General features: G+C 42.2%; 1 long non-coding RNA gene across 3 annotated transcripts in view; it reads right to left on the reverse strand.

Annotated features, from left to right (window-relative positions):
* Positions 1–6,605: 6,605 nt before the first annotated feature.
* Positions 6,606–27,112, reverse strand: part of LOC103010639 (uncharacterized) — a 61,835-nt gene continuing 41,328 nt past the window's right edge. For 2 of the 3 annotated variants that reach the window (XR_003624297.2, XR_009005009.1), the window contains exons 3-5: positions 12,672–12,783; positions 8,353–9,159; positions 6,606–7,258 (exon numbers count right to left, since the gene is read on the reverse strand). This is a non-coding gene — a long non-coding RNA (uncharacterized LOC103010639). The remainder of the gene's footprint in view (positions 7,259–8,352; positions 9,160–12,671; positions 12,784–27,112) is intronic. The other variant, XR_009005010.1, reaches the window with a different exon arrangement.

The following is a 27,112-nucleotide window of genomic DNA, read 5'->3' on the forward strand; positions in this document are numbered from 1 at the left end:
TGTGGTTGTGTTGTGTTTTATCCTGATGCTCAGTCCTGAAGAAGTAGTCTGTTTATCAGATGAACACGAGGTGATGGAGAGAGATGTTTCCCTGAGGAGCCAGAATCTGCCCTCCGGGTGGGCCGCCTCCTGGGGGAGTGTGGTCCCAACGTTGGAGTCTGAGTCAAGGTCTGAGGGCTCAGCTTCCACTGAAGCTGAGTCTCAGAGGCCCATGTCCCCAGCTGGGGGGGATCCTCTGGGATCCCCGTGGTGGGGTTTTCAAACCAGAAACTCTCTGGGGATCATTGGAGATGCCTTAGGGGGCGGCTTGTGAGGGCTCCACACCCACCGCAATTCCCACTGCACCGTGAGCAACTCAGCCTTCAATTGGATTTGGATTAGGATTCCACGTAAGTTTTCCTTTAGAAGGGAAAAAAAGTTGACGACCTAAAAAAAGAGGTTACAATAGAGTTGGGGGAGAGAAAGCCCCATGAGTTGGTAGCTAAAGTTCCCTTATGTGAAGATTAAGAGGAAGGGAATTTTCATCAGTTGGGCCACACGGGAGATGGAGTTATGTAATAAAAAGGGAGGTTACTTCTAAGAGATGTACAGCACTCTTCAGCAGGGTGACTTTAGCATCCCAAAGTTAATTTGTGTTTACACATCTCACTTTCCTCTAGCAAATAGTTATCGAATGCTTGCTGCCAGCTGCACACTGCACTTTGCACAGCAGACACAGGGGAGCAAAAAGTCGTAATCCCCATCCTCCTGGGGATTTGTGGCAAAACAGACACGGATCCTTCCAGGCAAAATAAATTAATTACGTAAATTTGCAATTACAAACTGTGATCAGTGCTATGAATGAAAAGTATTGCAGGAGCCAGTACGAGCTCGTGCCAGTAGGAACCGCCCCTCAGTCCTGTGCCCTTCTTCCCAAAATCACACACACACAGCACCCAATAGCATTCACACCAGAGCCCCCCGAGACCTCTAGCCCTGGCAGAGAAAAGCTTCACGAATCCTCTGGATGAAACAGCAGCCGATGGAAATCTACAAGACCCCTTCATATATGATATTTCCAGGCTTCTTAATTGAAAAAGGAGCTTACTGAACAAAAAGCTGAGTGATTGCCTCTGGATGTCCCATTTGTGCGGTTGGCTGATAACCTCATGTGCTCCGGTCTTGATTCCCAGCACAGTTTGAGGCTTGTTTCCTCCCAACCAGGACACCGAAGTTTTGAAAAAGCTGGCTGTGCTTTTGGACCGCCCCCAGCTCATGTGCAGACTCTCACCACCTGCTCACATCTAGATACACAGTTACCCGTTGGCCAAGTGGGAACCTGCACTCAGCTGCTGGGGGCTCCACACAAAAAAGGTGACTCAGTGAGGGGCTCTGGGGACAGCTGCAGCTGAGTTGCAGGGTTCTGGGGAACTGATAGAGATGTGAGGAAGAGGGGTGTGTCCATTTCCTGGGGCTGCTGCAGCAAAGTAGCACAACTGGGGACTTAAACAACAGAAATATGTTTTCTTGCAGTTCTGGAAGCTGGAAGTCCAGTGGGTGTCAGCAGGGTGGGTAACCTACTGGAGACCCTGAGGGAAAGCCATCCCATGCCTCTCTCCGAGAGTTTCTGGTGGTTGCTGGCATTCCTGGATGCTGTGTGCTTCTGACGTCACACGCCATTCTCCCTCCGTGTCTCTGTGTCCCTGTGCCTTCACATGGCATCCTCCTTTCCGTGTGTTCTGTGTCTCTGTTTTCTCTTCTTATAAAGACACTACTTACTGGATGAGGACCTACCCTAATCCATTATGACCTCATTTCAATTTAATTATATCTGCAAAGACCCTATTTCCACAAAGATCACATTGAGAGGTACTAGGTAGACATGAATTTTGGGAGGACACTATTCAACCCAGTACAAGAAGAAAATGTTCTCCCTAGCCATTGACTCTTGTCACCTGGCTTATTTCCTTTAATAGCATTTTTTCCAATCTGAAATTCTTACTGGCTCCCTTCATTCAAGACAAGTTTATTGAGGGCCAAGGATAGAGCAGTGATAGTACGAAGTCCCTGCTGTCATGGAGTTTGCCTCTTGGTCCAGGAAGACAAACAGATCTATGTTTTAGGGCTCTCCAGAGAAACAGAACCAGTAGGATATATATACGTGGGTGGGTGGATGGATGGATATAGATGTGTGTGTATGTATGTACACACACAGAAAGACTTAAGGAGTTGGCTCATGTGATTGTAGAGGCTGTCAAGCAAGCCTTAAAACTGCAGGGTAGGCTAGCATCCTGGAGCCCCAGGGAAGAGCTGATGTTGCGGTTTGACTCCAAAGGCAGACTCCTGACAGAAGTCCCTCTTCAGGGTCAGTGTTTTTCTATTAAGACCTTTGACTGATTGGATGAGGCCCACCCACATTACAGAGGGCAATCTGCTTTATGCAAAGTCTACTGATTTAAACGCTAATCTCATCTAAAAAAAAAATGCCTTCACAGAAACATCTAGAATCAAGTTTGCTCACATATCTGGATACTGATACCAAATACTGGGCCTAGCCAAGTTGACACATAAGCCATTATCATATGTATCAGTATTAAAAAGAACTATGGGGGAAAATTAAGTAGGGTAGAGGAATAGAGTACTGGAGGGTGGGAGTGTCTATTTCAGGTGGGATCTTCTGGAAAGACCTCACCGACAAAGGGGTTGTGAGCAGAGACCTGAATGAAGGGAGAGGTGGGCCGTGTGGAGATCCTGGGGGAGAATGATCCACACCAGACCCTGAGGAGGACCTGCTTGGGGTGCTCAAAAAGTAGCAAGGGGTCCATGTGGCTGGAAAAGAATAAGCAAGGCGGGGGGAGGAGTGGTAGGAAATGCCTTGGAGAGGCAGCCGGAGCCCAAGTAGAGCCTTAGGACTTTGCATTTCCTTCTGGACCCGTGGAGGGTCTTTGAAGGGGCAAGGGTGGAAGCAGGGGGACCCACTGGGAGACTACTGAAGCAAGTTCCTTGTCTTTTGACTGTCTCCCTCTGTGAGAACTTGCTGCTTGTCTGGTGTCTGCTTCCTTGCTAGACTAGAAACTCGGGGGCAGGAACTTTCTATTTCTCTCTGCTGTATTCCCAGCATCTGCCACTGTGCCCAGTATACAGCAACATTTTATAGCGTATTTGATAGAATTACACATTTAGCTTTCCCCAAACCCTATAAGGTAAGTACTTTTATTATCCTTAATATATACTGAGAGGTAAAATAGCTGGCCCAGGGTCACACAGCTAAAACATTTGTAACAGAGCCGTATTTCAAAACACATTAATTCACCATCTGGTTAATCCTGTAGGATACATATAACTCGGCCACCCAGCCCACATTCTCCCCCGACATTGGAATCAAACATGACTTCACAGGATGGGCTTCCATGGTGCAGAAGACCAGGATCACCATTTGCTTCCACCACGCAATTTCCTAATCTATAAAGAATTAACCTTTCTGACCTTCTGATATGAGGTGACCGGCAAATGCACACAGACTATTAACATATATTCTCAAGGTAATGAAGAAAGAATTACAAAACAATTATAGTGACTATTATGTAGTGTTGGATATGGCCCAAAGATAACTGGGAGTCAAGACTCAAAAAGAAATACAATAGATTAAATAACACATTATCTAATAGAAGGAAACATGCTATTTTTCAGGAAAGATTTTTTTTTTTCTAGAAGGAATATATCAAATGAGTCTTTATCACTGACCTACATACAAAACCATTTCTTTATAAAGCTTCATGGTGATAGTGAGGGAGCCTAAGAAAGCATGTTTTCGTTCAGCTGTCTCTTCAGAGGGGTTAATTTCATGCTGCAGGTATATGTCTGATGGGTGAACTTAAGGAAAGGGCAAAGCTTAGACTGCCTTGAGGAGTAACCAACCAGATCATAAGATCAGCAGCTTTCACGGGACTTCCCTGGTGGCGCAGTGGTTAAGAATCCGCCTGCCAATGCAGGGGACACGGGTTCAAGCCCTGGTCCAGGAAGATCCCACATGCCACGGAGCAACTAAGCCCGTGCACCACAACTACTGAACCTGCGCTCTAGAGCCCACATGCCACAACTACTGAGGCTGCGCTCTAGAGCCCGTGCTCTGCAAGAAGAGAAGCCACTGCAATGAGAAGCCCGCGCACCACAACGAAGAGTAGACCCCGTTTGCCGCAACTAGAGAAAGCCTGCGCGCAGCAACGAAGACCCAATACAGCCAAAAATAAATTTAAAAAAAATTTTTTTAAAAAGATCAGCTTTCAAATGTTTTGACATTGACCCACTGGAAAAACACAGATTTTACACACTGACCCAACACTTAACAATTATTGAAACATTTCACAAGATTTGTTCTCAAGATATGTTCTCTATATGATTGCATTTTTTAAAAAATCCTGGTCGCAAGCACTGAATTGATTTCATGACTTACTAACGAGTGGCAGCCCAGTTTGAAAACCACTTGCTTAGACCACTTGCTTCTCAAACTTTATTGTGCATGTGGATCAGCGGGGGGACTTTACAGAAGTGAAGATTCTGATCCAGTGGTGATGGCGAGGGTGGGGTCTGAGATTTGCATTCTAACAAGCTGCCAGGTGATGTCACCCCTGCAGCTCCGGGAACCACACTGTGAGTAGCAAAGACCCATCTGCAACACAGGAGTATCTGCTCTGAGCTTTAGATGGGAGCAGGAGAGAATCCGATTAATTTAGGCCTCGGACCAGAGTCAGGAACGCACATAAGGTTATTATATCTCAATAATGTAACCCCTTGTGCCTGCTACTGTGTTAAAGAAAACATGGCTTCCTTGGGAAATGGCTCATCCTCAGATACCGTCAAATAAAACTTACCTCGCCATTAACGTTTTCTGAGGAATCAAGTTGAAAGCCAGCTGAAGGGGAAAGAAAATGGAGGGAGAATGGAGACCCTGGTGGGGAAACAGGAGGGTGGCAAACACAAGCTTTGTGCAGGTTGCTGTTATTTGCGAGGCTGGTTCCCAGAGATGGGAGGACAGAAATGAAGTCCACGCAGCCGGTCGACTCGGCTGAGCTGGATTCGCCTCCTGTTCCCACGCGGTGTGGTGTCTTCACCAGCATCCCCAGGCAAGTCAGGGACTCCAGATCCTCATCCGTTTCTGGCAAGGTGACAACTTATGTTTTGAATTCTAACTTCTTCAGTCTCTTTTCTGTGGCTTTTTATCCCCTTCTGTCTCTAACTTCACTGCCAACCGCTCTGGGAGTGGAAGCTGGGTGGGGAAATGATTAAGCCAGAAGGAAAGTTGTATCTATGGAGTCATGTTTTGTTTTATAAATAGTTTTTATGATATATAAGGATGGAACTGTTTCCAAAGTCAAGTGTTGGTGGTGTATCTATGGAGTCATGTTTTGTTTCATAAATAGTTTTTATGATATATAAGGATGGAACTGTTTCCAAAGTCAAGCTTCATTGGTTTTTGTTTTGTTTTTTAACTGTAACCCATGGGTGTTCTTGGCGCTCTCTGCTTTGTCTCCCCCAGCTCCCCCAGAAACACAGTAATTAACATGGATCTGCCCTGAGTCAGCTCGGAGACAGCTGTTGACCTTCTTACCCCCAGAATTCTGGAGATAACGCACAGCATCTTGCTAGTCTGCCATCACGCCATGTAATTGAAAGACCACATCATGTAGAATACGCCTCCCCTGTACCAACAGGATCATTTATTTACAATTCAGTAAAAGTCTCAGCCCAAACCAGCAAAACCATCTATATGATTGTAGAGAGGCATATGCGGGCAATTTGCCTTCTGACAAAAATCTGGAGAGGAGAAAGGTGCCACAAATTGAATTAGGCTCAGATTGTTCAGAAAGGAAATCACAGCTGGAAAACATTTCACACAGAGATCCCTTCGAAGAGCTTTCCAAGGACAGCCGCCAAGTACATTTTTCTTTCCAGGCTCGTTCTATGTGCTGTTGGCTGCTGCGGTCCATGCCGCCAGCCAGACTGACACACGCTTTATATATAAATATTCACACCGTGTGGGATGAGAGCCTTTGGATTGACAGGATTTGATCTGGGTGTTCCAAATAAATGAAAGTGGCCTCAGGGAACTGGCTTTCCCAGCTATAGGGGCGTCCTTCTGCCAAGGGTCAAATCCATGGTCAGTGTAAGAGAGCACCTTCTCTGAGCAAGGCTCTGTTGAGTTATCAACACTCACTTTGTTGCGCCTGGGTCTTCCTCTGCTTGGTTCTCTGATTACTGGACTTGAAGTTCCACTTGGTGGCCTGTCCATGGTCAGATGGGACTGAAGGGCGGCAGCTATGCTCCTTCCCGACACCCACTTTGCAGAGAGGTACATGGGCATCCCTCCCTCGGGCAGTTCAGTCTCACTCTTGCCTTTTACTTGATTCCCAAAGTCTCCAGTGAGACCAGAGAATCTGGTTACTATTCTCAGGGGACAGTTGCCCTGGGTTGCCTCAGGGCTAAGGGGTGAAGGTGGATCCTGGATGCATGGTGGGGGACCTCAGAGGAGTGAAGGACCACCCTCTGGGGGAATGGGGAAGCTGCAACTGACAACCCCCAATACCAAGCCTCCTCCCTCCCCCCCCGGCCCCGCCCCCTGCCATGAGTCTGCCTCAAGTCTGAAATTCTCACCACTAATTTCCCTTCTTAGGGACCATCCTCTCAGGTTACCGCTTTCAAGAGCTGGTTTATCCATAAACCAGAAGGTACATGGAAACGTTAGTTACCTGACTCTATATTAAGACCCAAACAGAAAACAATTTTGAGGGAATTTGTGATATATAATGAGGAGGGAAAAACAGAACTAATCTCAGGGCTAAACTCCAGTATGGCTAGTTCCAGGGAAAGAGGGAGGATTATAAGAGAATCCAAGACAGCAACCCATGAGCTTTGTTATCTCGAACGCACCTCTCTTCCAGTTCAATGAATGTTCTCTCCACTTACGCATCATTGTGAGTTGGGAGGCTTCTGAGTCACTTCCATTGCTAGCTGGGTGACCCCCGCGTCACACTAGGGGAACAGGAAGGAATGAGTTCAACCTCACTTGCAACAATTCGGATCAGGGCTGTATCCGGGTCAGAGTTGCGCCGGGGGCGTCTCCACCTCCCACTCCCTGCTGTCTTGAACGACTGGGTCCTTGCTTTCTCCCAGATGGAAGCTGAAGGCACTATTAGTAGGCAGTCATGCCAATCTGTTTCCTACCCTTCATCATAAACTCTTTGAGGACAGGAATTGACCATCTTCATAGCTTCCGGGGAACCTAGAACAGTATTTGATGCACACACATTAAGAGTTCAGACAATGTTAGCAGATGGCAACTAGTTGTTAAGGATAGAGTCACGAGTGGCCCCCAATTACTTCCATGCATTCAACTATTCAGCAGATAATGCATCGACTGCCCTGTGTGCCACGCACCGTGGTGAGCGCTGGATAGATAATCGATAGCAAGACCAGCTCTGGTGCCTGTCTTTATGGGGTGGTGTAGTCTAGTGAATGAGATCACAGGCCTGTGTGGATACATACTGAAGCCCCATCACCTTTGTAATTTTTGTACGAAATTTTCCCAAGGATCTTTACAATTCAAAACTGGATTCTTCGTTCTAGACACCACCACCTGCTCTCGCCCATTTTATAGAAGAGCAACCACACTGGCCAACAGGACGAGGCCTGTCAACGTGCTTCTCCTGCTGCTTCCTCTTCCACACTAAGTGTGTGTTTACAGATGGGGTTAACAAGCTGCAAAGCCTGCTCAGGACGTGGAATTTTCCTTTTGAACCAAGATTGTGCTTTGACCCAAAGCTGAGGTCAAAATGCACTAAGAACCCTCCCATTCAAAGTGAGCATCTTCTAACAGGCAGTAGCCGCCTCCCCACAGGCCTTGCAGCTCCTGTGCAGGATGACGCCTCTCTCTCTGCCTCCCACACACCCCCAACTGTGGGAGAAGAGGGCTGGAGGGAGGGAAGTGCAGACAGACTTGCAGAGAGTACGGTGTTCTTGATGCCGAGTTATTCCCTACCCGTGGGGGCCAGGAGGAGAGCTTCCCATCCCTAATGTCGAGTGAAAGGGAGTTCCAAGAGGCTCACCCCTAACAAAGTAGGTGCTTCTAAAATGTACGAGGGCAGCTCTTCTCTGGCTGGGCGTGTGCTGAGCTGCAGAGCTCACGGGCCTGCGCTGTTCCTGCCACTCAAGCAAGGCCCAGCACAAGCGTTCATGGGAGGGCGCTCTAGGAGGCTAGGGGTAGGGTTTGCTTTCCTTTTCCATCTACACCTCCAACCACCATGGGGAAGAAGGGAGGGGTGCTTGGCATGGGTGCCCTGAAGAGAGGGGACGTACTTATGCATAGAGGTGACTCACCTGCTGGTGGGAGGAGCCCCTCCCACAGAGCTCGAAGGCACCCCGGTTTCTTGCTCCTGGGGAGAAGATGGGGAAGCTCCAGCCACCCTCCGCTTGCATGTGAAGGAGCTTAGAGGTGAGAAGACGAGTGGCAGCCCAGTAGCAGGGGCCCCTGCCCACTCTGACATGTGACAGTGACCAAAGCCAGCCCTCACACCTCCTGCCTGGCTCCAACCCTCCAGGAGCTTGAATTAGTGGAGGCAGGGTGTGGAGGAACCTCAGAACCAAACCCCTGCTCCCCTCCAAGACGCTGGGCCCACAGCCCTGGCCTCCACTGGAGTTGGGGAGGAGAGAAGAGCCAAGCTTTAAGTCAAGTTCAAGTTTAAAGTGTTTTAAATGAACAGGGCTTGGTCTTAAACCCTAAAGCTGATGAGAAAGTTAGAATTTGGTCAAGATTTCGTGAAAAGAGCCACAACCAAAAAAAAGGGCGGCGGGGGGCAGAGGGGATTCAACAAAAGTTAAAAAACACTTTCTATCCCTAATAAATTTAGACTTTTCAACAAACCAGTTACAGATGAGATGCATTTTTTTAATTAGTACTTTCAAGTTCACTTTATAGCTACTTCCTTGGGGTGCTACTTCAGTTATTGTAATTAGGCATGGAGATCACCTGTTTTTATCTTTTAAGTATGCGTGGGTCCAATCACCGTCCAAAGCAAGTGCCAGAGAAACTGTAGATCTGAAAAAGTAGACAAGTTCCTTTATATTCGTGGGATGCAGCATCCTATCGCCGTTAGCACCGTCCATCAGAACTCTGGGCTCTGTTTGCTGAAGAGAGATGTCTTTGCTGTAACCATTCTGGTATTTCACAACTAACGTTGCCCGGGCGATGCATGTGAGGAAATCCAGACATAGGCAGGGATTCCTTTCGAATGCCAGGGGAAGTGAAAAATGGAAGATGTGCGTGGCAAACCCAATGTTGAGGCCATTAGGTTTCAAAACGGGAGGGAGAAACACATGCACGTGTGGATTTGCCTGCAACGATTCTCAATTCTTGAACCTCGGGCCCATAGTTGAGATTATGCTGTTGGCATCAGGGATGTCCAAATATCTCCGTAATTATTCTTGACTGAGTTGACTCACTTTGGGGGAAGGTGGATGGCGGGGTGGGAAGGAGAAAAGAATTATTTTCTGGCCAGGTTTATCCAATTCTCCTTTGTGAATTTGTGGAGGTCAGTCAGTGACACCATTAAAATATTTAATGTATGTTTCATGATTTTTAAAATCTTTTTTAAAAAATTACTTAAAATATTATGATGTCTGTTATATGATAGCTGTAAATAATCCCATGGGGTGGAGAGACTATAGATAAAAGAAGCTTGTCCGTGGGTTGATAATTGTGAAAGCTGAGTGGTGGGTACATAGGTGTTCATTATAATATACCCTCTACTTTTGTATGTTTGAAAATAAAAAATGTCTGTAATAAAACGTCTTTCAAAATTGCATGAAGATTTAATAGCTTAAAAAAAAATCATTTGCTGGTTATCCAATGGAAGCATTATCTAGCCTAAGGCAGAGATCTCAGTTCAGTGCCCACCTGAGCTGCAGGTGCCTGTCACTTGAGGGGAAGCTCTGAGCCTCCTTTCTAGAAGGGTCCCCACTTTACAGAATTGGCTCTGTCCTGGAGAAATCAGAGCCATACACTTAGCGTGAAAAGAAATCCCATCTCTCTGTTTTTTACTCTTTGTTTTTCTTCCTTACATAATGAGCCCAATATCTATGGAAGAAGCGGAGTTGTACACCCTACACTGCCACTTCTGGGCAATGTTTTTCCTCTAAAAATTTCCAGTGGACTCATCTATTTATTTGGGGATTTGTCACAGTCATTTCTTGACCATCCCCATGGCCAGAGGCAAAAACTCTAGGACTAGGTTTGGTCCCTAATGAAAAGAATTTTTCAAGCCTCAATAAGCTCAAAAGTCTTTACAGGGAATTTGCTTCAGGCTTCTTTCCACACCACCAGGCCCCACAAATTTTCCCAGCTTCTCTCCACTACCTTTGGCCCCGGACAAAAGAGACATGGGTAGAGTGGGACTCTGGGTCTCATGGGAAAAGATTCCAAAGATTTTCCTCTTTTTTTCCTGTCTAATTGGTCAATTTAGTAAATTCTAATTCTAAACGAGTTGGAAACTTTGATTTTCTGTAAACAAATACAGCACCTGCCATGGTGGAAGGGCATCTCTGCTGTTGATGGTTACCCAGCAATTCTTCCTCTTTCTCGTAACAAAATCTGTCTTTCCTTTGGAGAACCCATTGATATGGCTGGGGTATGGCTGACCCCACTTTTCCCACAGAGGTGGACACATATATAATCCCTGCTACCAGGCAGTGCCTAGAACGCAGCAGGGGAATAGTGATGAAGTGGATGTATGGATGAGACTTTCGGTTGTTAGTGATTGATTCATTAGTAAATATGTTTCCCAGCAGTTCTCAAACCTTTTTTAATCTCAGCACCATTTTATATTTTTAAATACTACTGAGGACCCCAAAGAGCTACCATTTATGGCAGCAAGTTATCTTCTCTGCCATGTGGAGAAAGCCCACCTGAGAATGAAGCCAACATAGAGGAATGCAGAGCCGAGAGAGAGAGAAAAAAACCCAAACAGCATGATTGGAAGAACTGGAAAATGCCCAAAGAAAGACCTAGCCCAGCATTTTTCAGTTAAGTGAGCCAGTAATTTCCCTTGTTGCCTGAAATACTTTCCACTGTATTTCTGTTGGAGTTGTTGGTTGCTGCAGGATGACTTAGGCTGAATAGTCCTGATTCTGTACTGTGCACATTCTCCCAGGTCTGAGTGATCATTAAACAATGGGTCCATATGGTCGTGACGATAGTTAAGCAGTATCTAGAACCTCTCACATGAGCTAACTGCCATCAGAAATTTGAGAGATTTGTGAGACATAATATTTATGAGACCTAGTGGTCCAGGGAAATGGCTTTAGTAGTGGTTAGTATATACCCCAGCAGCATTTTAAGGATGGACAGCCTCGGGCACAGAGTGATGATATTAATCTACATGAAAGTCCACAAGGCCTCAACATGAAAAGTTGTTTGGGGACTTAAAGCACAAAGACGGGAGCTTTTGAGCAGATCTGCCCCAATTTCCTAGAATACACTTGATGGTGTCTGGAACCCATGCCAAATTCATGATCACATCTATGACCCAGCAGAGACTGCTTTGCTTCCGTGCTGACGGAAAGAACCACGACAGTGTGCCCTTTTCCAGAGAATCAGAAAATGACTCTTGCAGCCTCAGAGAAGTCTCCAAAGTGAGTTGCGTGGAATAATGTAAAGAACTAATAAGCCAATTTTGAACTTCCCCACCACCCCAAAAGACCCACATGATGCCTTGTGGTTGGTAAACCTAATTAGAAGTGAGAAAGACAGAGAGGTAAGTCTATCAGCAGAACTGGCCCAAAAAACTCAGGTAGGAGACTCTGGGATATACCTGGGAAGCCAGAAGTGATATAGGTGTGACGTACAGCCCTTAAAATTGGACCTGTGAGGCAGAGACCGCTAATTGTCCTTCACCTTCCCCCTTAGTAATAAAACTCCTGGTTTTTAGCTGGGGCTTGTGACCATCCAAAATCAAGACTACTTTTCCCAGCCTCCCTGGCAACTAGAGATGTCACGTGACAAGGTACCAGTCAATGAATGTAAGCAAACTTTTATGTTGAACTTCCAGAAGGTGTCCTTAAAGGAAGGAGACGGTCTCTTTTCCTCCTTCCTGCTGGCTGGGATTTAGATGTAATGTTGAGAAGTTAAGCAGCCATTTTATACTGTGCATTGGACCGTGAAGGAGGGTAAAGCAGAAAGAGAACGGAGCCAGGGTCCCTGATGATCATGGGGCCATTACACTAATCCTTGGCAGCCCACCTCTGGCCTCGTGTGCAAGGGAATCGTGAACTGCCATCTCTTTTAACCACTGGAATTACTGATATTTGTTAGTTTTTCGTAATGTGCAGTCAAACAATCTGATATGATTAAAAAAACCCTCAACAGACAAATTCTCTGCCAGTGAAAATTAGCAAAACCTCACACCCAGTTAGAAGACCCTCCAAAGCTCTTCCTCAGGTCAGAGGTGGACAACAGTCACCCAGCATCTCACCTTTTGCCCCAGGACTAGTGAGATGGATTCTGAAAAGGGGACTGGAGCTACCTTACCTTCTCCAGCTGTGGCATGGAGCAGCTTTGAGTGGCTGCTTGCTCTCATGCTTGCTTTTCTTCCCGTTCAAAGGCTCTAATCTTAGAAGGGAGGTGGTTAAATTCTACAACTTACGTGTTTGCACGCTTGCTCTTCGGGAATCTGCTTTCCCCAGTCCCAGCGTTTGTAAGAGACTCCAATACTTGTCAGCACCTACAGGGGCGACTGAGAGGCACTGAATATGCACCTAGTAAGAGAAGGAAAGTAGGAAAGGGAGATGTTAGCCCAGTGGCTCTCAAACTTGAGTGGGAATCAGAATCAGCTGGAGGGCTTGTTAAAACAGATTGCTTCACCCCACACCCAGAGCTTGTGATTCAGTAGGTCTGGGGTAGGACCAGAATATTTGCATTTCTAACAAGTTCTATGAGTCACGTTTTCAGAACCCCTGCTGTCAACTAGAGATAGAAATAATACATGGGTGTCTCCTTTCCATATTGGTCTTCTCTTTGACCAGAGGAAGTGTAACCAGACCAAAATAATTAACGTGTGTCAAGGTACTTTACCCCAAAGCGGAAGTGAAGAACAGAGAGCTGAATGAAAAGAGAAAGAATCCTTCAGAATGCATCCCATTTTTAAAAGCAGTGAGAGAGGGAGGAAAATGGTCCTTTCAAGGAAGCTCTGCAGAGGCCTGTCCCCAGGGACAAAGGCAGTCCTGGTGAAGGCGAGGCAGTGGGGTTGGGAGGGAAGGTTTAGGGAAAGAAGCTAAGGTTTAGCTATGTTATTGTGAAAGAGGTGGGTGGGAAAGAACAAATCAATTTTTTTTTAAAAGAACAGAGTTACTGTGAAACTATGTCCTGGCAGGAGCAAACACAAATCTACTCTTGAATATATACCACTTGGAAAATTAGCACATGCATCAAGGCTTTATAAGCACCAAACTACTTAAGTAAAGTTTATTGTTGTAGTCAGATCTGATGTGTGGGTACATAATAGTCTTCATTTCTGTAGCCCTGCAGTTTGCTGGTGGGATAAAAAGTTATTGGAGGTTGGGCACTTCCCAGGTGGCACAGTGGTTAAGAATCCGCCTGCCAATGCACGGGACACGGGTTTGAGCCCTGGTCCAGGAAGATCCCACATGCGACGGAGCAGCTAGGCCCATGCTCCACAACTACTGAGCCTGCGCACCTAGAGCCCGTGCTCCACAACAAGAGAAGCCACCGCAATGAGAAGCCCACGCACCGTGACGAAGAGTAGCCCCCGCTCGCCGCAACCAGAGAAAGCCCGCGTTCAGCAACGAAGACCCAATGCAGCCAAAATTAATTAACTTTTTTTAAAAAAGTTATTGGAGAATGACTTCGAACTTTTAAAAAATGCGTCAGAGCAAAGAGAACTAATTTGGATAGTTCCAAATTTATATCAGCATCTTACCAGTTCAGGCAGGAGGGACAGCACTACTAAATATTTTCTTTTTCTAAACATAGAATTCCTGCCAGGATTACATTTTGTTTCGTTTTCATGTCTTTCCTATCTTGTGCCATTTTAGGATGAGGAGTATTTGGGAGACACATTCAAAATTGTTGATTACGTTAAACCAATCATTTGAAATTTTTACTTCTTTCCAAGGGGAAGTCATGTAGAACTTCTGCATTCATCTTCCACCAAAAGGATTTCCCATTTCCAGGAATATTTTGGAGTAGATATTCTGACAAAACACTCCTTTTGTGAACCTTAACATGATGGATAGAAACGTTGAAACATGTTTTTAAATGCCTGGTTGACCTGGTGGGAAACTAAGAGAATTATTTGGAGGTCAAAAATGACAGATCCAGAGAGGCAAGTAGGAATTTGGGTTGGCATTTACCCCTGGGTATCTGGCATTTACACCTGGAAAGTCCATTTTAATGGGCCATGCACATGTGCACCAGAAGCAAAGACTGGAGCCAAAGAGGGGAGTTCTGATTTTGTGTCACCACCCCCCCACCCCCGCCCAAATTCATATATTGCAGTCCTAACCCCTAGTACACCAGAATGTAAACTTTTCTGGGAATAGGGTCATTGCAGATGTAATTAGTAAAGTTTTTTTTTTTTTGCCTGTTAAATATTTTATTATGTGTTTAAATGCTGAAAAGCTTTCTGTTCTTTTTTGTGTGCATTTATTTTTTTTAATTTTTTTTTTATTGAAGTATAGTTGATTTACAGTGTTGTGTAGGTAAGTTTTAAGATGAGGTCATTAGGATGAGCCCTACTCCAGTATGACTACTGTCCTTATAAAAAGGAGAAACTTGGACATAGGCATGCACGCAAGGGAGAACACCATATGAAGATGAAGGCAGAGATCAGGTTGATGCCCCTACAAGCCAAGCAAGACCAAAGATTGCCAGCAAACCACCGGAAGTTAAGGGAGAGGCATGGAACAGATTCTCCATCACAGCCTTTGGAAGGAACCAACCCTAGGATACCTTGATTTCAGACTTTTAGACTCCAGAATTGTGAGAGAATGAATTTCTGCCATTTAAGCCACCCAGTCTGTGGGAGTTGTTATGGCAGCTCTAGCAAACTAATACCAGGGGGTGAGGGTGGGGGAGGGCGATTGGATTGGATGCCGCCAAAACCTAGACACACATAGTGTGACATTCTCAGTAAGTGAACGAGGGGGCAGAAAACACCCACAGAGGAACCAGTCAAGATGTAGGCATCACAAGCCTGACTTCAAACTACTCCTGTGATGTGAAATACTCTGAGATGAAAATTTTGTTTAAAATGACCTCAGGTGGATAGTGTTCCCAGGCACCTGGCAGAAGCAAACACAAATCCCTCCGGATTGAACATACTTTCAACACAGATCTCAAAGAAAAATCCCATGGGTAACTTTCCAAGAAACATGAACCCCTGGTCAAAAATCATTGAACGCACACAAGGGAACAAGAGTGAGGGTTGATGGAAACAATGAAGTGCTAAAAGAGAGACACGAAGAACACAGATATGGAAACTTTGGATGCAAAATATGATTTTAGAAAAAAGGCATTGAAACTATGAAGAGGAACATGAAACTATCAAAATTGATCAGGGAGATTTGGGAAAGAACCCCGAAAGTTCTATAAATGAAAAGTATAATTATTTTAAAAATAGAATGAATGGTTTAAACCACAGGTAAGATACAGGAGAATTGATGAACTGGAAGAGAGATCTGAAGAAATTATGCAGAATGCAGACAAAGAGACAAAGATATGAAAAATGTGAAGAAAGAGACACATGGGGCAACGTGACTAAAACACAACTAATCTGAATTCTAGATGGAACTATTAGAAAGAAAGTGACAAGGCAATAGTTGAAGAGAAAATGGCTGAGAAATTTTCCCGAATTGTTGAAAGACAGCATTTCTCAGATTCAGGAAGCCAAACAAAATGCAATTAAATGGAAAACCCACCCATATATACACCATAGTAAAACTGAAGAAAACCAGGAGATCCAAAGATACAAATATAGGAAAGACTAGAGAAAACTCATTATTTGCAGATTATATACTCTATTTTTAAAAACCCAAGAGATCATAACAAACAAGACTTACTAGAGGTTTCAGTGAAGTGAGCAGATATAAGATCAAAATACAGGCATTAGTGGCTTTGCTGTGTGCCAGCCATAAACAATTAGAACATCATTTTTAAAAGGTTCGGTTCACCATAGCAACAAACACTATAAAGGATCCAGGAATAAATCTAAGAAGAAAGGTATATGATCTTTTCATAGAAACTATAAAACTTTCCCAACAAACATTTAAAAACAAACTGGACAGGGACTTCCCTGGTGGTCCAGTGGTTAAGACTCTGCGCTTCCAATGCAGGGGGTGCGGGTTCAATCCCTGGTCAGGGAACTAAGATCCTACATGCCATACCAAAAACAACAACAAAAAGAAAAACTGGACAAATGGCAATAAATGCCATGTTCTTGGCTAGGAAGGTCCAATATTGTAAGGTTTTCTATTTCCCAAAATTAATATAGAATTTCAAAACAATCCCAAACAACCTTCCAACAGGATTTTCTTTGAACATGACAAGCTCATCCCAAAATTTCTAAAGAAAAGTAAAAGCACAAAATTAGCCATGCCAATTTTGAAAACAAAACAAAAAAGAAAGATTTACCTATCAAATATTACAACGTATTATAAAGCCACCATAATTAAAAGGGCATAGAATTTTTTATACCAATAGGCGAATAAATAGAAAAATCAATCAAGGATAGACTAAGTATCAGAAGTGGATTTATGTATATATATCGAAATTTAGTGCATAATAAAATTGGCACTTCAAATAGTTGGATAGATCATTAATAAATGTTGTTAGAATATAGGCTTTCCATTTGGAAAAACTAAGTTTGGGCCTTACTTCACACCACTAGCACAAGTTAAACCCAATTAGATTAACTATAAATAGAAAAATTCATAAGCTTTAAAAGAAATTCAATATAAGAACTTATATTAATGACCTTACTGTATGTGAAGACTTTTTAATCAACCCATAAAAATTAAAAAGCATAAAGAAAAAGAATTAAATTTGACTACATCAGAATGTAGTACTTTTATTTAAATGAAAGAATTCCTATATAACAACAAGAAAGAAGACAAACACTTTTACAGAAAGAAAGTCATAATGGGCAATTCAGGACAGGATGATTGATAAACATGAGAACATCAGACTCACTAAAAATCTAAGAAATGCAAATGTTTTTCAAAATTGAAATAATCTCTAGGGACTTCCCTGGCTGTCCAGTGGTTAAGACTCCACACTTCCACTGCAGGGGGCCTGGGTTCGATCCCTGGTTAGGGAACTAAGATCCCACATCTGCATGCTGCTTGGTGCAGCCAAAAAAAAAAAAAAAAAAAAAAAAATTGAGATAATCTCACCCAAAAGAATGCCAAAGTTTAAAAATGATAATAACAAGAGTTGGCAAAGATAATGGAAAAGGCAGATGTTGCTGGTAAGTATATACATTTTGGAAGGGCATTTTGGCTCTGTCTATTAATACTTTTAAAGTACACACCCTACTACCTGGCAATCTGGTGTCCTAATATGTACCCTCAAGAACCTTACACATGTGCACTAAGAGGTACGCACAAGGATTATCAAAGCAGCATTGTTTATAATAGAAAAAAACCCCAAACCTGAAAACATACCAAATGTCAATTAATAGGGGGGAAAAATGTGTAAACTGATATATCCATTCCACAGAATACTTTTTTTAAAAAAGAGGCTGATCTTTATGCTCTGACATGAAAAGACCTCTAAATCATATTGTTAAGTTGGGGTGGAGGGAGAGAAAGTAATTTGAAGACCTTGTGTTGTTTATATAAAGATACACATAATACAACTATGTACTTTCAAGATAGGAAAGCAAATACATAGAAAAAGGTCTAGAGAGCTGAAACAAGATGGCAGAGTAGATGGACGTGCTCTCATTCCCTCTTGTGAGAACACCAGAGTCACAACTAGGTGCTGGACAATCATCAACAGGAAGACACTGGAACTCACCAAAAAAGATACACCACGTCCAAAGACAAAGGAGAAGCCACAATGAGACAGTAGGAGGGGTGCAATCACAGAAAAATCAAATGCCATAACTGCTGGGTGGGTGAATCACAGACTGGAGAACACTTATACCACAGAAGTCCACCCACTGGAGTGAAGGTTCTGAGCCCCACGTGAGGCTTCCTAACCTGGGGGTCCCGCAACGGGAGGAGGAATTCCTAGAGAATCAGACTTTGAAGCCTAGTGGGATTTGATTGCAGGATGTTGACAGGACTGGGAGAAACAGACTCCACTCTTGGAGGGCACACACAAAGTAGTGCGCGCATCGGGACCCAGGGGAAGGAGCAGTGAACCCAGGGGAGACTGAACCAGACCTACCTGCTAGTGTTGGAGGGTCTCCTGCAGAGGTGGGGGGGTGGCTGTGTCTCACCGTGAGGACAAGGACACTGGCAGCAGAAGTTCTGGGAAGTACTCCTTGGCATGAGCCCTCCCAGAGTCTGCCATTAGCCTTACTAAAGAGCCCAGGTAGGCTCCACTGTTGGCTTGCCTCAGGCCAAACAACCAACAGGGAGAGTACCCAGCCCCACCCATCAGCAGTCAAGCGGATTAAAGTTTTACTGAGCTCTGCCCACCAGAGCAACACCCAGCTCTACCCACCACCAGTCCCTCCCATCAGGAAACCTGCACAAGCCTCTTAGATAGCCTCATCCACCAGAGGGCAGACAGCAGAAACAAGAACTACAGTCCTGCAGCCTGTGGAACAAAAACCACATTCACAGAAAGATAGACAAGATGAAAAGGCAGAGGGCTATGTACCAGATGAAGGAACAAGATAAAACCCCAGAAAAACAACTAAATGAAGTGGAGATAGGCAAACTTCCAGAAAAAGAATTCAGAATAATGATAGTGAAGACCATCCAGGACCTTGGAAGAACAATGGAGGCAACTTGAGAATATGCAAGAAATGTTTAACAAAGACCTAGAAGAGTTAAAGAACAAACAAACAGAGATGAACAATATGATAACTGAAATGAAAACTATACTAGAAGGAATCAATAGCAGAATAACTGAGGCAGAAGAACGGATAAGTGACCTGGAAGACAGAAGGGTGGAATTCACGGCTGCAGAACAGAATAAAGAAAAAAGAATGAAAAGAAATGAAGACAGCCTAAGAGACCTCTGGGACAACATTAAACACAACAACATTCACATTATAGGGGTCCCAGAAGGAGAAGAGAGAGAGAAAGGACCCGAGAAAATATTTGAAGAGATTATAGTCAAAAACTTCCCTAACATGGGAAAGGAAATAGCCACCCAAGTCCAGGAAGCACAGAGAGTTCCATACAGGATAAACCCAAGGAGAAACATGCCGAGACACACAGTAATCAAATTGGCAAAAATTAAAGACAAAGAAAAACTATTGAAAGCAACAAGGGAAAAATGACAAATAACATACAAGGGAACTCCCATAAGGTTAATAGCTGATGTCTCAGCAGAAACTCTACAAGCCAGAAGGGAGTGGCATGATATACTTAAAGTGATGAAAGGGAAGAACCTACAACCAAGATTACTCTACCCAGCAAGGATCTCATTCAGATTCGATGGAGAAATCAAAAGCTTTACAGACAAGCAAAAGCTAAGAGAATTCAGCACCACCAAACCAGCTCTACAACAAATGCTAAAGGAACTTCTCTAAGTGGGAAACACAAGAGAAGAAAAGGACCTACAAAAACAAACCCAAAACAATTAAGATAATGGTTGTAGGAACATACATATTGATAATTACCTTAAATATGAATTGATTAAATGCTCCAAACAAAAGACACAGGCTTGCTGAATGGATACAAAAACAAGACCCATCTATATGCTGTCTACAAGAGACCCACTTCAGACCTAGGGACACATACAGACTGAAAGTAAGGGGATGGAAAAAGATACTCCATGCAAATGGAAAGCAAAAGAAGGTTGGAGTAGCAATACTCATATCAGATAAAATAGACTTTAAAATAAAGAATGTTACAAGAGACAAGGAAGGACACTACATAATGATCAAGGGATCAATCCAAGAAGAAGATATAACAATTATAAATATGTATGCACCCAACAGAGGAGCACCTCAATATATAAGGCAACTGCTAACAGCTGTAAAAGAGGAAATCGACAGTAACACAATAATAGTGGGGGACTTTAACAACTCACTTACACCAATGGACAGATCATCCAAAATGAAAATAAATAAGGAAACAGAAGCTTTAAATGACATGATAGACCAGATAGATTTAATTGATATTTATAAGACATTCCATCCAAAAACCGCAGATTACACTTTCTTCTCAAGTGCGCACAGAACATTCTCCAGGATAGATCACATCTTGGGTCACAAATCAAGCCTCAGTAAATTTAAGAAAATTGAAATCATATCAAGCATCTTTTCTGACCAAAACGCTATGAGATTAGAAATGAATTACAGGGGATAAAACGTAAAAAACACAAACACATGGAGGCTAAACACTACATTACTAAATAACGAAGAGATCACTGAAGAAATCAAAGAGGAAATCAAAAAATACCTAGAGACAAATGGCAATGAAAACACGACAATCCAAAACCTATAGGATGCAGCAAAAGCAGTCCTAAGAGGGAAGTTTATAGCTATACAAGCCTACCTCAAGAAACAAGAAAAAACTCAAATAAATAATCTAACCTCACACCTAAAGGAACTAGAGAAAGAAGAACAAACAAAGCCCAAAGTTAGCAGAAGGAAAGAAATCATAAAGATCAGAGCAGAAATAAATGAAATAGAAACAAAGAAAACAGTAGCAAACATCAATAAAACTAAAAGCTGGTTCTTTGAGAAGATTTAAAAAATTGATAAACCATTAGCCAGACTCATCAAGAAAAAGAGGGAGAGGACTCAAATCAATAAAATTAGAAATGAAAAAGGAGAAGGTACAACAGACACCGCAGAAATACAAAGCATCCTAAGAGACTACTACAAGCAACTCTATGCCAATAAAATGGACAACTTGGAAGAAATGGACAAATTCTTATAAAGGTATAACCTTCCAAGACTGAACCAGGAAGAAATAGAAAATATGAACAGACCAATCGCAAGTAATGAAATTGAAACTGTGATTTAAAATCTTCCAATAAACAAAAGTCCAGGACCAGATGGCTTCACAGGTGAATTCTATCAAACACTTAAAGAAGAGCTAAGCCCCATCCTTCTCAAACTCTTCCAAAAAATTGCAGAGGAAGGAACACTCCCAAACTCATTCTATGAGGCCACCATCACCCTGATACCAGAACCAGACAGAGATACTACAAAAAAAGAAAATTACAGACCAATATCACTGATGAATATAGATGCAAAAATCCTCAACAAAATACTAGCAAACAAGCTAGTGGGAAGCAGCCGCATAGCACAGGGAGATCAGCTCGGTGCTTTGTGACCACCTAGAGGGGTGGGATAGAGAGGGTGGGAGGGAGGGAGATGCAAGAGGGAAGAGATATGGGAACATATGTATATGTATAACTGATTCACTTTGTTTTAAAGCAGAAACTAACACACCATTGTAAAGCAATTATACTTCAATAAAGATGTTAAAAAAAAAATACTAGCAAACAGAATCCAACAACACATTAAAAGGATCATACACCATGATCAAGAGGGATTTATCCCAGGGATGCAAGAATTCTTCAATATATGTAAATCAATCAATGTGATACACCATATTAACAAATTGAAGAATAAAAACCATATGATCACCTCAATAGACGCAGAAAAAGCTTTTGACAAAATTCAACACCCATTTATGATAAAAATTCTCCAGAAAGTGGGCATAGAGGGAACCTACCTCAACATAATAAAGGCCATATATGACAAACCCACAGCAAACATCATTCTCAATGGTGAAAAACTGAAAGCATTTCCTCTAAGATCAGGAACAAGACAAGGATGTCCACTCTCACCACTATTATTCAACATAGTTTTGGAAGTTCTAGCCATGGCAATCAGAGAAGAAAAAGAAATAAAAGGAATACAAATTGGAAAAGAAGAAGTAAAACTGTCACTGTTTGCAGATGACATGATACTATACATAGAGAATCCTAAAGATGCCACCAGAGAACTACTAGAGCTAATCAATGAATTTGGTAAAGTTGCAGGATACAAAATTAATGCACAGAAATCTCTTGCATTCCTATACACTAATGATGAAAAATCTGAAAGAGAAATTAAGGAAACACTCCCATTTACCATTGCAACAAAAAGAATAAAATACCTAGGAATAAACCTACCTAGGGAGACAAAAGACCTGTATGCAGAAAACTATAAGACACTGATGAAAGAAATTAAAGATGATACCAACAGATGGAGAGATATACCATGTTCTTGGATTGGAAGAATCAACATTGTGAAAATGACTATACTACCCAAAGCAATCTACAGATTCAATGCAATCCCTATCAAATTATCAATGGTATTTTTTATGGAACTAGAACAAAAAATCTTAAAATTTGTATGGAGACACAAAAGACCCTGAATAGCCAAAGCAGTCTTGAGGGAAAAAACAGAGCTGGAGGAATCAGACTCCCTGACTTCAGACTATACTACAGTAAGCTACAGTAATCAAGACAATATGGTACTGGCACAAAAACAGAAACATAGATCAATGGAACAACATAGAAAGCCCAGAGGTAAACCCACGCACCTATGGTCAACTAATCTATGACAAAGGAGGCAAGGATATACAATGGAGAAAAGACAGTCTCTTCAATAAGTGGTGCTGCGAAAACTGGACAGCTACATGTAAAAGAATGAAATTAGAACACTCCCTAACACCATACACAAAAATAAACTCAAAATGGATTCAAGACCTAAATGTAAGACCGGACACTATAAAACTCTTAGAGGAAAACATAGGAAGAACACTCTTTGACATAAATCACAGCAAGATCTTTTTTGATCCACCTCCTAGAGTAATGGAAATAAAAACAAAACTAAACAAATGGGACCTAATGAAACTTAAAAGCTTTTGCACAACAAAGGAAACCATAAACAAGACGAAAAGACAACCCTCAGAATGGGAGAAAATATTTGCAAATGAAGCAACTGACAAAGGATTAACCTCCAAAATATATAAACAGCTCATGCAGCTCAATAGTAAAAAAAACAAACAACCCAATCCAAAAATGGGCAGAAGACCTAAACAGACATTTCTCCAAAGAAAACGTAGAGATGGCCAAGAAGCACATGAAAAGCTGCTCAACATCACTAATTATTAGAGAAATGCAAATCAAAACTAGAATGAAGTATCACCTCACACCAGTTAGAATGGGCTTCATCAGAAAATCTACAAACAACAAATGCTGGAGAGGGTGTGGAGAAAAGGGAACCCTCTTGCACTGTTGGTGGGAATGTAAACTGATACAGCCACTATGGAGAACAGTATGGAGATTCCTTAAAAAACTAAAAATAGAATTACCATATGATCCAGCAATTCCACTACTGGGCACATACCCAGAGAAAACCGTAATTCAAAAAGACACATGCACCCCAGTGTTCATTGCAGCACTATTTACAGTAGCCAGGACATGGAAGCAACCTAAATGCCCATCGACAGACGAATGGATAAAGAAGGTGTGGTACATATATACAATAGAATATTACTCAGCCATAAAAAGGAACGAAATTGGGTCATTTGTTGAGACGTGGATGGATCTAGAGACTGTTATACAGAGTGAAGTAAGTCAGAAAGAGAAAAACAAATATTGTATATTAACACATATATGTGGAACTTAGAAAAATGGTACAGATGAACCAGTTTGCAGGGCAGAAGCTGAGACACAGATGTAGGGAACAAATGTATGGACACCAAGGGGGGAAAGTGGCGGGGGAGTGGGGGTGGTGGTGTGATGAATTGGGCGATTGGGATTGACATGTATACACTGATGTGTATAAAATTGATGACTAATAAGAACCTGCTGTATAAAAAAAAAAAAGAAAGAAAGAACCTAAAAAAAAAAAAGACAAATCAAAGAAAAAAGCAAGAAATGTAAAAGTGAAACTTTAAAGCCTGTTTCATCACAAGGGCCCCTTTATCATTTCACATAAATGAGCTCTGTAAATGGTTTAAAACAGTGGTTCTCAAGTGTCACCTGAGGATCCCTGGAGTCCCAAGACCCAACCCGTTCAAGGGGTCCAAGAGGCCAAAACTATTTTCACAATAACAGTAAACGTTATTTCCATTCTCATTCTGTTTTAAGTGTACAGTGGAGTTTTCCAGAGACAAGATATGTGATAACATCATAGCTCTAATGGCTAATAGAATGTATGATTGTGTGTGCTTGTATTTAACATTTTTCAGTTTTATTTTCCAACACATTAAACATCAGTAGATACAACCTACTTAAACAAAAGTTCCTTGGAATTCTCAATAATTTTTAAAAGTATAAAAGGATCCTATATCTGGGTCATAAAAAAATAAGTAATAAATAAATTAATTAATTAATTAAAGGATCTTAAAGCCAAGAAAAAAAGGTCTCGACAGATGCACACTATTTACTTCTGGGAAGTGTACTTGGAAAGTATGGAGGGGAGTCATATGACTTTACCTGTAATTTTTTTCATTTGTATAAGGAGAACATATACATGAAATAATGTGAAATTTATCTTTTTAATTGAAAGCAAATACAAAATATGAACACCCATTTTTTTACAAAAAGCTAAATTACCGATTTTTTCCCTGCAACCAAACAATTTGCAATGGAATCTATTTCAGTCGTGAGCATCCTTTCCAAAGTGTTCAGTTGACCAAGATTCTATCTACACACATCTTTTCTCATCTCTCTGTGCTGTGTAAAACAAAGTATATCCACTCATTAGAAAATGGTAAGAGTGGTGGTAAATCCAGAATTAATACAGTAGTGGTCCTTATTTATGGGTGAGATATTATTGTGTTTCTATTTGCCCACCTTCAACTCTACATTTATGAGGGCCAAGCTTCAGAACCAGGCAGAATTCTGCCATTTAGTGATTTTGGGACCTCAAATAAGTTACCTAACGTCTCTAAGTTTCAGGTTCCACATTGCTAAAAATCAGGAGAACACCTACTTCAAAGGCTTGTGTACTAAGTAAGACAAGTGAAATTATTTAACAGAGTGCCCGATGGATGGTTCTAGGTTTTTGCCAAAAACATCTTTGCCACAAGCATTTCACCACATAACTAATTGGCCATAAGGCAATTTGCCATAAAAGATAAAATAATGAAATAAACAATGATGACCTACTGTATAGCAAAGGGAACTATATTCAATATCTTATAATACCTATAATGGGAAATAATCTGAAAAAGAATATATATACTGATATATACATATATATATAACTGAATCATTTTGCTGTACACCAGAAACTAACATTGTAAATCAACTATACTTCAATTTTTAAAAGATAAAGTAATGAAAAATAAAAGAGGAACATTAAAAAGAACATAATGAAACATGAGAAATGAATGACGAAATTAAAAAGACTGTTGCGAAATACAAAATATTTGAGTACATTTGAAATGGGTGTAAATTCATGACAATACTGTACAAATAACTGATTTTATTTTGGGGGTTGTACCTAAGCACTTGTCTTCCAAGTCTTTTATTATTATTATTATTACTATCACTATTATTATTATTTTGCTTGTTGATTCGTCTCCTTGTTTGGCATCACACTTTTTTTTTGACAGTGCCATGCGGCTTGCAGGCCCTGGCAGTGAAAGCGCCAAGTCCTAACCACTGGACCGCCAGGGAACTGCCAGCAATCACACTCTTTATTTTTCACTAAAATTTCTTCCTTCATTAAGAGAGGTATAAGCCAAAAAAAAAAAAAATTTTTTTTTAATTTTTTGAAAGGGACTTCCCTGGCGGTCCAGTGGTTAAGATTCTGTGCTTCCACTGCAGGGGGCGCAGGTTTGATCCCTGGGCAGGGAGCTAAGATCCCACATACTGTGCGGTACGGCCAAAAAAAATTTTTTTAATAAAAAAATTAACTAAAAAAAAAAAGAGAGGTATCAGTTTCCAAACACTAGGCTGCGTGTTGGTACCTGAGCCTTGTGCTACGCTGAGAGCCTCCACATCAAGGATTGTTCTTGGCACATTGTCCCATGCCCCTTGATAGATGTTCCACAGGTCTACTGGAACTTTGTGGGTTCAACCCTGCGCCTTCAAGGCCCTCAGGCTCTTTCTCCTCCAATGTAGTGTGTTTCACAATAAGACAACAACTCTTGGGGCAAATCATCGTCATCTGTCAGCTCCAGGAAGACATCAATAACGTCAATAACTAGAAGAAAAGCTAACACATTTCAACTAGTTGAAAACAAACTGTCAAACCAAACCGTCCACCAGTTATTCTATCTTTCATGGCAAAATTGCCTTACAGCCAATTCCTTATGCAACAAAAATGTTTGCAGCCAAAGTGCCTGCAGCCAAGATGTCTATGGCAAAGAAGCTTCCGGTGAAAATACCAGCCACCCTGACCGACAACATTAGCTCCCCCTACTTTCCTCAGTGGAAGGCCTTGAAAAGTCAAGCACGCCACTTAACAGTTGTGTGAACTTGAGCAAAGTAATTCAACCTCTTTGAGTTGCTGTTTCCTCACCCGTGAAATGGATATAACGATGTTTTCCTTCTATGGGTTTCTCTGACTCACACACGTGATGAACAACTTATTATGTGGACCATCACAGTTACCACGTCCGGCTTTGTTTCCCTTCCTTATTTCTCCCCCTTCCCTTCCAAGTGTCTTCTGCATTTCCTAGTTGACTCGGCAGATGGAGCAATTGAATCGCACGGTGAGCCTCAGGGCAGCTAGCCTGAGTCACATCCCCACCAAGCAGCTGCCTCTGTGCTGCTTTCATTGGGGACAAACCTACATCCCTTCTTGAATGTTTGTCAGACCAAGGCAGTGGTCCTGGCAGGAGGCGGCAACAGCAGCATTGAAATACAGTCTGAGATTTCACTTAAACACCAAGCCCCGGGACGCCCCGTAGATACAGTCTGTTA

Source organism: Balaenoptera acutorostrata, chromosome 13 (genome assembly GCF_949987535.1).
Source record: "Balaenoptera acutorostrata chromosome 13, mBalAcu1.1, whole genome shotgun sequence".
Taxonomy (NCBI): Eukaryota; Metazoa; Chordata; class Mammalia; order Artiodactyla; family Balaenopteridae; genus Balaenoptera; species Balaenoptera acutorostrata.